A 12,106-nucleotide genomic window follows, 5' to 3' on the forward strand; every position below is an offset into this window, starting at 1 on the left:
CATAGGGGCTATCTGAACTATTCCCAAGAACTATGAACTAGTAACGAATAAAATTTAGATGCACAGTTATATAATTAAAAACTCTTAAGAAAGAGGGGAGGTTGTTATGTTAGAGATAATAGTAGTATGTATGTTTGTATGTCTTGATTGATAGATTGATTGATTGACATTATTTTGGCTGCCTAGCTTCAATTCTCATTTTCTTCTTATAAAGAGCATTTCCCATTTGGAATTACCTTTACATTACTATGCTTTCTGTTCTGTTTTTTTTTTAAATATATCAAAGTATCCTACTTTTTCCTAACCAAGAAGAGAGCATATGGCCCAAGCCAGTTTAATTATGGTCTCTATCTTTCTCTAGAGTTTGTAAACTCAAACACTGAAGTCTAGAGAGAAATGTCTAAAAAAAAAAAAGAAAAGAAGAAAGAAAAAAAAAATCTCAGGGCTGAGTTATCCTCTAAAGAGACAGTTGTTAAGCTCATGCACCTGGATCACTGGTTCTACCCAAAGGTAGCACCTTACTGTTTCATTTCAACTCTGTGAGCTATATCATATGCTTCCAATAAATTTCCTTTTTGACATACAAATCCAGAGTAAATTTCCTTCTCTTCAAAACTGTACCTAATTGTTGTTTTTAAGTTTTTAAGTTGTTTTTAAACTTCTCTAGAGATTAAAATTGCCTGGAGAGTTTTAAAACTCCCATTCCCTAACCTACTCCTCAGAATAATTATAAAAGAATCTTTGAAGGAATGTACCCAGTATTAGAATTTTACAAGCTCCCCTGATGATCTTAATTTGTACCCAGGGTTGAGAACCACTGGCCAAATTTAGACAAAGAGCTACTGTTTTAGCCTTCTTGCTGATTGTCATCCATGTCATCTCATCATTGCCTTATAATAACTTTAAAAGGTAAATATTCTCATTATAATGGGAAAACGAGATCTTACACATGTTAAATAAATTACCAGAGGTCACAGAGACTAAGGAATAAAGATGCAATTCATATCCTGATTTGGATTATATTACTTCTAACCACCACTTTAACCAAAAACTTAAGAAAATGGCGTTACTCAACTAAACAACTGAATTTAAAGCTAGTGGTTTATAATATTCTAATAGAAACAAAAGTTGTTTTTAAAAAAAATCCTTTCTGGAAAATGAATTTCCACTGATAAAATGATAATTGAAGCAGAGGATTCTAATACTCTAATAGAAACAAAAGCTTAAAAAAAATCCTTTCTGGAAAATGAATTTCCACTGATAAAATGATAATTGAAGCAGAGGATAATCTGCACCATGCCCTTCTTCTTTGTCCCCTTCCTCATACAGGCTGAGGATCTCAGGACCCAGAAAGATCACATCAAGAATGCCTCCAATCATAGTGAAAGGGAATAAAGGAGAAAGGAGAAAAAATGAGTGGGAAATATCAGAAAGGGAGACAGAACATGAGAGACTCCTAACTCTGGGAAACGAACTAGGGGTGGTGGAAGGGTAGGTGGGCGGGGGGTGGGGTTGACTCAGTGATGGGCACTGAGGGGGGCACTTGAGGGGATGAGCACTGGGTGTTATTCTATATGTTGGCAAATTGAATACCATTTATGTTGTCTTATGTCTTATGTTGAATAAAAAATAAGTTTATATATATAAAAAAAAAGAATGCCTCTAATCCAAGCAGTCTTATGTCTTATGTCTTATGTTGAATAAAAAATAAGTTTATATATATAAAAAAAGAATGCCTCTAATCCAAGCAGTTTAGAAAGAAAGGGGGGAGTGCAAAAATGGATTATATATTTCCTATTATTTGATAAGAATGAGCCTATCAATTTGCAGTGAGATAAATTGATCCTGTGGTTTCCAAATTCTAAAAGAGATTATCTAAAGGTAATGAAAATGTCATTTGGACAACATAATAAGTATTCTTCTGAAGTGATCATTCACAAGATGCAGTGATGCTTTTCATGGTTTTCTCTTATGCAACAAGACAATAATACACGAAGATGAATTTAACACACTCTAAATTCAAGCTATACAAACTCTGAAGATTCAGTTCTATTGAATTTTTCTATACTCAAGGCCTCTAAGGATCCTAAATAAATGGCTCAGCAAGTCAGTTCCATGAGTGTTTTCAGAAAAAATAAAAATAAGTCAACCCAAGGGAGTCCACCTGAAAATCTCTTGAGTTTGCGCTATGCACAGTTCCTTTCTTTCCTTTATTCTGCTCTGCAAATTCTAGCTGTCTTAGTGCCCCCAAATTCCTATCCTGCTCCTGATTAAGCAAGACTACAGAGCTCCATGTGGGACTCCATTTCATACCTGCAGCCTGGAAATGACTTCTAGGCAGTAAACTTTATAATCATAGGGCTCACCATATTTGTTTCCTTCCTTTTCAGGAATGTAGTCCTGCATTGCTGTTGTCTAATGTCTGGAAACAGATATTGCATATATTTGGTGTAGTGTTATAAGGGCTATTAGCTCTGTTTTGGTGACACTGCAGTTTCTATGGCAGTTAATTCTTCATGGGCAGGATCAGAATCTGTCTCTCTTTCTCTCCCTTTTTATTTTATTTTATTTTTTCACTTAAATCAAAAGATATATTGGTTAAAAAGAACGCATCTAATCATCATATATAGAAAAGATAAAGTAGGGGCACCTGGCTGACTCAGTCAGTAAAGCATACCACTCTTGATCGCAGGGACATGAATTCAAACCCCATGCTGCACATGGGACCTACTTAAAAAAAAAAAAAAAAAAAGAAAAGAAAAAAGAAAAATGAAAAAAGTATTGATTATTTCTCAAAATATTTTTATGTTATATAATCTTAATTACTAAGGAATTTTATCGAAAATGTAGATATGTTATGGAATCTTTCTAATCACATGTAAATTGACTCCTATATCATAAACACAACAATAAATTCATGCTTCTCCAGGTGAAGAATTTGTGTTAAGTAATTATAGAAGAGTGTCATGATATATTGTCCACATATCTGGGCAGATGATAATTTTAATCATTAAAAACTCCTGGTTGCATAAATTATTTTAAGAAAAGGGCCTAAAATATCAAAACCATATAGGTAGAAGATCCATTTTTACTCAGGGGTCATTCACATGATGGATGTTGAATACGTGTGGGCAGAAAAGGAGAGTCAACATATATGGGTTTATTGTTGTAGGAATAAAAAATTTCCCAACCTCTGCTCCCTTACCCAAAATGTCTGTGAAGTGAAAAATATACAAAAGGAGAGGGCATCTTTTTTTTTTAAGATAAATATGTCATTAGTTAGACATATCAAAACAAAAGTTGATTCTTAGAAAATACAACATAGATATCTTATGGAAAGACAAATAAACCAAAAAAAAAAAGTGTTGAATGAACTTATTTTTAGAAAGAGAAATACAGGTACATATATAGCTGAAATTTTAAAATTATAAGAACATGTACTGCCTAAATTTCTTTACGTAGCATTTTTCTTGATCCTTCTGCAACACTATGCTGTCCGTTTTATCCAACAAAATATTGCCATCACAGAGAATAACCTCCAAGTTGACAAATCCAATGCCATTTCCTTTTTTAAAGTTTTTTACTTACTTACTTATTTCAGAGAGCGAAAGAGTAAGCAGGAGAGAGAAGGGAGGACCAACGGGAGAGCGGCAGAAGGAGGGGGAAAGAATCTCAAGTAGATTCTGTGTTGAGCATGAAAGTGACATGGGGTTCAATCCAATGACCCTGAGATCATGACCTGAGCCATAACCAAGAGTTGGACACTTAGCCGACTGAGTCACCCAGGTGCCTCTCCAATGTCATTTTCATTCCTCATCTGGAAGGTGTCTTGATAGCATAGGACATACTCAATCACTATTTCTCTTTTGAAATTATTTCTTTCTTTTACTTTCACGACAAGACAGATTTCTATTTCTATTCTATTTCTCCTCTTGCTTCACTCTTTCTCACTATATTTTAATGGTTCTTTCTCCTCTTCCTGACCTCTAGATGTTGAAATACTCTAGAATTCAGACTCATGCATCTTATCTACTCTCCAAAAAAAAAAAAAAAAATCATATCTAGTCTGTTTAGTTTAAGTACAATGTATAACCTAATAAATCTCAAGACTCTATCTCCAGACCAGACTAACTCCCTGGATTCCAGATTTTCTATTTCATTGTCTACTACATTCCTTCATTTGGACATTAATTAACCATCAGAAAGGTAACATGTTCAAACAAAATTCATAATTCCCCCAACTTGAATATGCTTCTCTTTTAGAATTCTCTATTGCAAAAAATATAATTAAAATCATCAAGGTTTCCAGGACAAAACTGTTGCCATGATCTTTGCTCTATTTCATAATGTGCATCTATCCCATGAGTAAATCTCATTGTTGAGATACATCTGAGATGAAAACGTGTGTAATTTTTTCATTGCCAACGTTTTGGTCCAACCACCATCTTCTCCATTGAGGACAATTCTAGACAATAATCCCCTACTTGATTTCCTTATTTCTTTTTTTTTTAATTTTTATTTATTTATTTATGATAGTCACAGAGAGAGAGAGAGAGAGAGAGAGAGAGAGAGAGAGAGAATGAGGCAGAGACACAGGCAGAGGGAGAAGCAGGCTCCATGCACCGGGAGCCCAATGTGGGATTCGATCCCGGGTCTCCAGGATCGCGCCCTGGGCCAAAGGCAGGCGCCAAACCGCTGCACCACCCAGGGATCCCAATTTCCTTATTTCTTTAACAGTTTTCTCTCCACACAAGGTCAATATTGTTCATTTAAAAATAAGTTTTATGTCATGACACAATCCTGCTCAAAACTTACCAATAGCAACCCATTATTCATAGACAAATGAATCTTGACACTGGCCCCTTTATTAGTTACTCTCTGACTTCATCTTTTAACATTTTATATCTCAGTCACTCTGCTCCAGCTACACTGACTTCCTTGCTGTCTTTCCAGTACAACAAATACAAGGATGTTTCTATTCAGGAGCTCTGTATTTGAAGTTTTCTCTTCCTATGTTGTTCTTCTCCAAGATAATCAAAAGATTTACTCCTTTTACTTCATGTTTGTTCAAGTCACTTCCTCAAAGAGACCTTTCCTACACACATTATCAAAAACATCATTTTATGCCCTTCCACCATTCTCTTACTAGCACTGATCATTACCTGAAGCAACTGCATTCATTTATTAGTATATTTTAATGATCTCTAGTCTAGAATGTAAAGTCAAAAAGGGCAAGGTTTTGTTTTGGTTTGTCCAATGTTATACCTACACTGTCTAGAAAAGTGTCTGGTACTTGGAAAAGAAAGACTCATTAAATATTTATTGAAAAATTAGATGTAATGAAAAATTGTCTGGAAAATACATACACTGTCAAGTTGATTCAATACTAAATAGAAATTTTGAATAAGCATACAACATTGAAATATATTGATTCTGTAATCCAGGAGTGAACAAACTTTCTGTAAAAGGACAAGGAGTAAATATGTTTGAATTACTTTGGACCTTATGTTCTCTGTTGCACCTATTCAAAGCTGTTATTATAGTAGGAAAACAGTCATAAATAAACAACATGTAAGTGAATGTGTATGACTGTATTCCAATAGAAGTTTATTTACAAAAATAGATTATAGGTCAGATTTGTCTGGCAAGCTGTATTTTGCCAATCACTACAGTAGTAAAGAAATCTACCTTTCTATCTAGCTATCATCTCTCTCTCTCTTTGTGTGTATATATATATATATATATATATATATATTTTTTTTTTTTTACATAAAATATGTAATATATATACATATCTATATCTACATCTATACATATCATATGTGAAACACACTCTATATTCACAAGGGTATAAAATTAATTTTTTCAAACCCTCATGGAATGTCTATTTTATAAAATGTTTACTAAGGCACATAAAAAGAGAAACTATATTCAAATGTATTTAATGAGATCAGTCTAAACTTGATTCCAAACCCAGGCAAACACAGTTTGATAAAGGAAAATTATAATCTTATTTATTAATAATGATATAAAATATCCCAAAATAAATCATGAGTTAATATATAAAATCACATCACAAATCACATCACAACCAACTGGGGTTCAATTCCATGATGCATATGTAAAGTATTTTTAAGAATATAAAAATATAGTTGACTACCTTAATGGATTTAAAAAAAAGACAAACTAGGATTTTAAAAGGTGCTATAAAGCACCTGATAAAAGCCAACACTTACTCTGATTAAAAAAAAAATCTTCACAAGTAGGAATAGAATTGAAGGGTATGATTATAGAAAAAATACTAGTTCAAATATTTCTTTAATGGGTCTATTAGATTATTCATGGAAGAGTAATCTCAGTTGATCAACATATAAAAAATGATAAATCTCACTTGTCATTATGAAATGCAAAAATAACAATCATAAAAGCAGTAACAGTTACCTATTAACTACCTGGTAGGCCTGTTACAAGTACTTTATATGATAAATACTTTTTGTGCATTTAAACATATTTTATACATTTAAGCCATTACTTGGATACAATGTCCACTACAGATATGGAAAGGGATAATTAACCAATAAAATAAACAAGAAAACAACCCTTGTTAGTCCCTGAGCTATGGCCCTGTGGGCAAAACAGCCTTTTCAATATTCTCTGATGGTTGGTATATGAAAAAGAACAGAATCAAGTAACATCATCATTTGCAAGTAGCTTAGGGTTTCATTCTGAAGGAGCTTGTACATCGCTTACTATGTGCATCAGTTTTCTGTTGTTGCAATAACAAACTACCACAAACCTGATGACTTAAAACAATATAATTTATTATTTTATGGTCCTGGGGTTCAGAAGTGTAAGACGATTTTCACAGAGCTAAAGTCACAGCAGTGGCAGGGCGAGTTCCTCCTGGAGGCTTTGAGGGGAGAATGCTTTTCCTGCTCTTTTCCTCCCCTGGCATCCACCTGCGTTGCTTGGCTCCTTGCTCCACCTTCAGAAAGCATCCCTCCAATCATTGCATGCCTTTTTTTTTAAGATTTAATTTATTTGCTCATAAGAGAGAGAGTGGCAGAGACCTAGGCAGAGGGAGAAGCAGGCTCCCCCCCCCCGCCCCCCAGGACCTAACGCAAGACTCAACCCCAGAGCCCTGGGATCATGACCTGGAGCCAAAGGCAGATGCTCAACCACTGAGCCACCCAGGTGCCCCTGCATACCTTCTCCTCTGATGCCTGCTTTCCCCTGGTGAGGGCAGTTAGAATTACAATGGGCCCATCTGGATAATCCAGGACCATTTTCCCATCTCACAATCTGTAATGTAATCATACCTGCAGATGCCTTTTTGTCACATAAACTAACATACACAGATTCCAAGGATTTGGATGCAGGCTTACTTGGGAGTCACAAATCAGTTCACTGTACAATTTTAAATGATGTATACTTGATCCTAAATGCATTTTGGCTTCTAAAACACTTATTGGTGCCTTTTTTTATATGGAAAAAAGAAAAAAGAAAGAAAGAAATGCCTTAGCCCTTATTATGAAAAGTAGAAAAGATTGAGATATGGTTCTATTCTTCTGAAAGCTCATAATTTCCTAAGTCAGAGCAAAGCAAAATGTAAGCAGATTTAGGTAGAATCTGAACAGATTTTCTCTTTTTATTACTTACTACAGAAGCTGAAGTATATGTGTTAATTCTCTGAGTATTTTCACACTTCAAGTGGCCAAATAAACCAGTATTTAAGATGGTAATTTGACAGTAGGGCTGCATGCAAAGTTCAGTGTGGATGGCATTTTGGAGGTCATGACTAAAGTCACTTTTTAATGATATCTCAGTGTTCTCTGAATTTACACAATCATCTTCTGTGATATTAGAATCTGAAGCAATAAAAACCTTATACCTCTTAAAGGCAGCATCTAAAGCAGTGGCTTCTAAATGTTCAGTTTTGGTCATATGTTCCATGACGAAGATTTCACTGGTCTGAGATAAACAAGGGAAAATATGAGAAGGTAAAGGAATATTTCATAAAGCTAATACATTGAGTTCTAAGACTGTCCGTTCTGTCCTTCTCATCATTTTTACTTTTCCTTTGAAAAACTGTAGAAGATGAGAAATATATCTTTTTCACTTGAAAAATGATTTTTAAAAAAAGGAAAAGAAGGATTTAGCAAATGCATATCAGTAGCAAATTAACATACACATACATATCCTGGCTTATAAAATTCAAAAATAAGAAAAGCAACAATAAACTGCTTGGATTAAATGAGTATAAAAAGTATTAATAATAAGGCCTGTAAGTGTCTAATGCTTTAAAATTTACAAACTATATTTATGTCAAGTGTTTCTCCCCCATCTCCAACAATAAGCCCATAGGGAAATATGTAAGCAAGGGTAGTTTCCATTTTAGAGGTTGGGAAATTAAAGCATGGATTTCTAAATAACTTACTAGAATTTTTCCAATTGATATATTCACTTACGCTTAACTATGTCACCTTAAACTTACTCTGTATCCTGGGACACCTGTGTGGCTCAGTGGTTGAGCGTCTGCCTTCAGCTCAGGATGTGATCCCAGGAGAAGAATTTTCTAAACTCTTCCTATGTTTAAGAATTTTACAGGGCATGTAACAAAACTGTTGCCATAAAAATACTCATACAATCCCTATAAAATACTTTAAAGATAAGGAACCTGGAGTATAGGAAGATTAAGTTACTTGGTCTATAGCACACAGGTTTGAAAGGTGGGAACTGGAATTGTCATTTATTTACTAAATGATTGCCAAGCCCCTGCACTATCCACTATATCAAGAGTTCTATAAGTAGGTAATTTTTTTTTATTTGACACATTTATTGAGAAGAATTTATATAACATGTGCCAACTCAGAGGTTCTCAACCAGGGGTGATCTTGTCCCTCAGAGATCATTTGGCAATGTCTAGAGATATTTTGGCTATCACAACTGCGACAAGGAGGTCTAGTGACATCAAGTGGGTAGAGGCTATGGATGCTACTACACACACTATAAGGGATAGCCTGCCAGAGCAAAAAAAAATATTAGACTCAAAATGCTGAGGTCAAGAAAACATGGCCCAATATTAGAAATTAGTTTATGGTATTTCAGCTAATAGTATTTCTGCTTAACCTGAAGAAAGTCACAACAGAAAAAGCCTGATAAAATATATCGTAGTTCTTTAAAACAATCAGATAGCCTGAAGATACAAAGAGTTTTAATAAACTAAATTTGAGGAAATGATGAGCTCTTCCTAGAACACTGATATAGAGGAGAAATCTACCACCAGTGGAAGCACTGACACAACATTGGACTTTCCAGAAAATTGTCATGGCCACAAGGGGGCCAGAATAATGGATTAGATCCCCAGAGTTTCACACACAGTATCTGCACCCAATGATCAACATTTTCACACAAGTTTTTTTTTTTTTTTACCATATATATATATATATATATATATATATATATATATATATACAAACAAGTTCTGGGGGATCCCTTGGTGGCTCAGCGGTTTGGCACCTGCCTTTGGCCCAGAGTGTGGTCCTGGAGTCCCAGGATCGAGTCCCATATCAGGCTCCCTGCATGGAGCCTGCTTCTCCCTCTGCCTGTGTCTCTGCCTCTCTCTCTCTCTCTCTCTCTCTCTCTCTCTGTGCGTGTGTGTGTCTCTCATGAATAAATAAATAAATCTTAAAAAAAAAAAAAACAAGTTCTTAAAACTCCAATATATATGGGGAATACGTGCAAGTTTGAGGACAAAAGAAAAGAGCTAAGAAATATCCCTCCATCGCACTCTGAACTTTCATGGGGGCAAGGAAGTAGCTGCCAAAAACTGTTGGCATAGCAGGAAATCTGAGAAAAGCCGTTCAGGAACTCCAGTCTTCATGAAGTACCCTGGAGTAGCTGCTAAAGGCTTGGAGCACAAAGAAAGGTGAAGAGAAATCTTTCAAGCTCAGAAAACCAGAGCCTGGAGTGGAGACGGTAAGGCCCAATGCTGCCCTCCTAACATTTGAAACCAGTGGTGACTCCAACCTAAATAATGCTACACCACAGCGCAGACCCAATGAGAGCACATAGCAGTGACCTGATGAAAAAGCAATGTATTCTTCTCTAGAGATGAATATCATTTACTTTTGTCTCTAACATTCAAGTATACATAATAGGTGGCACAATACGAATAACTACAGGCAAGAAAAAGCAAGAGAAAGTGACTCATCGCCTAGAAAAAAGAGATGGGAGCCTGGGTGACTCGGCCTGTTAAGTGGGTGCCTTCAGCTCAGGTCATGATCCCAGAGTCCTGGCATCAAGCCCTGCTCATCAGGGAGTCTGTTTCTCCCTCTCCCTCTCCCCCTCTGCCAGCTTGTGCATTTGCTTGCTTGCTCTCTTTCTCTCAAATAAATGAATAAAAATCTTTTAAAAAATAGAGCAGAATATTTTAAAATGACAGAATTTTCTAAAATTAATGAACGACTACAACTCACAAATCTAATTAGCTTAGCTAACTCTAAACAAAATTAAGATACATGGTTAAAGTGCTTAAAAAAAAAAAAAAAGATGAGAAATCTAGAGCACACAGTGGCAAAAGACAAATTATACACCGGGAAACAGCAATAGGAAAATATATAGTGAACAAACCCTAAGATGACTGCCATGATCCTGATATCCTCTTAAACATGCAATTGTCTCTCTCTCCCCTTGAGTGTGGGTGGAGCCTATAACTTGTTCTAACCAACAGAATATGGAAAAGATGACAGATATGAGTATGTGTATATGATTAGATTTTCTGATTGTGTTACATGAGATTATAATGTTTGTATTGCTACAAGACTCTGAGAGACAGGCATGTTGAGAAGACCACATTAAAAAAAAATTGAGGGCAGCATCCTGCCAACAAAAATCTGAGGTCTTCAGTTTAACAACACACGAGAAACTTCATGAGCTCAGAAGGGAAGGTACTCTGAGCCTCAGATGAGTTCTTAATCAGGACAAACATCTTGATGGCAGTTACATGAAAGATCTTAAAGGAAAAGATCCTGTCCCACAGATGCTATGACATACAAAGTTGTATTATTCTGGAGCATCTAAGAGGCCCATACAGTTAAGTATCTGCCTTTGGCTCAGGTCATGATCCTGGGGTCCTGGGATAAAGAACCACATGGGGCTCCACACTAAGCAGGGAGTCTGCTTTGCCCTTACCTTCTGCCCCTCACACCTCTGGCTCATGCTCTTGCTCTCTCTCAAATAAATGGACAAAATCTTTTTTTTTTAAGTTGTGTTGTTCTAAGCAACTAAATGTGTAGTAATATTGTTAGTAGATTGTTGATACAGAATTATAACATGATTCACATGAAAAAAATGAAAGCAGAAGACAATGAGAAAATATCATATAGTGTTAAAAGGTGGGACACCTGGGTGGCTCAGCGGTTGGGCATTTGCCTTCAACTCAGGGTATGATCCCGGGATCTGGGGTTGAGTCCCATGTCGGGCTCCCTGTAAGGAGCCTATTTCTCCCTCTGCCTATGTCTCTGCCTCTCTCTCTGTGTCTGTCTCTCATGAATAAATAAATAAATAAATAAATAAATAAATAAATAAATAAATAATAAATAAATAAATGAAAGAAAGAAAAAAGAAAGAAAGAAAGAAAGAAAGAAAGAAAGAAAGAAAAGAAAAGAAAAAAAATGTTTACCTGGAATGTTAAATGCATCATTTATACCTTCAAATAAGAGAAAAATATGACATTTTCAGATCGTAAAAATTGAGAAAATTCCCTGAAAAAGACCCACGTGACAAGAAATCCTAGAAAAAGTTCTTCAGACTAAAGGAGATAATACCAGCTACCACTTGTCCCTGAAGAAAGAAATGAAGAGCACTAGAAAAAGAGAATGTATGGGTGACTATGAAAGACTTTTTAACATTGTATTTAAAATTTTAAAATATATAGTTAAATATGGTTTTATAAATATGTACTTTTATATTTATATAAAACTACTGACATTAAGTGAAGACAATACCATACAATTATTATGGATATATAATTTATATATGGTTTATGATTTATAACATGACAATAAATGCAAATAGTGGCAGACAGTACATATGGAATCATACT

General features: G+C 35.2%; 1 pseudogene; it reads right to left on the minus strand.

Moving 5' to 3' along the window:
* Positions 1–7,286, minus strand: part of LOC129494165 (tigger transposable element-derived protein 1-like) — a 59,321-nt pseudogene extending 52,035 nt beyond the window's left edge.
* Between the last annotated feature and the right edge of the window lie 4,820 nt (positions 7,287–12,106).

Source organism: Nyctereutes procyonoides, unplaced genomic scaffold (assembly GCF_905146905.1).
Source record: "Nyctereutes procyonoides isolate TBG_1078 unplaced genomic scaffold, NYPRO_anot_genome, whole genome shotgun sequence".
In the NCBI taxonomy this organism is placed as follows: domain Eukaryota; kingdom Metazoa; phylum Chordata; class Mammalia; order Carnivora; family Canidae; genus Nyctereutes; species Nyctereutes procyonoides.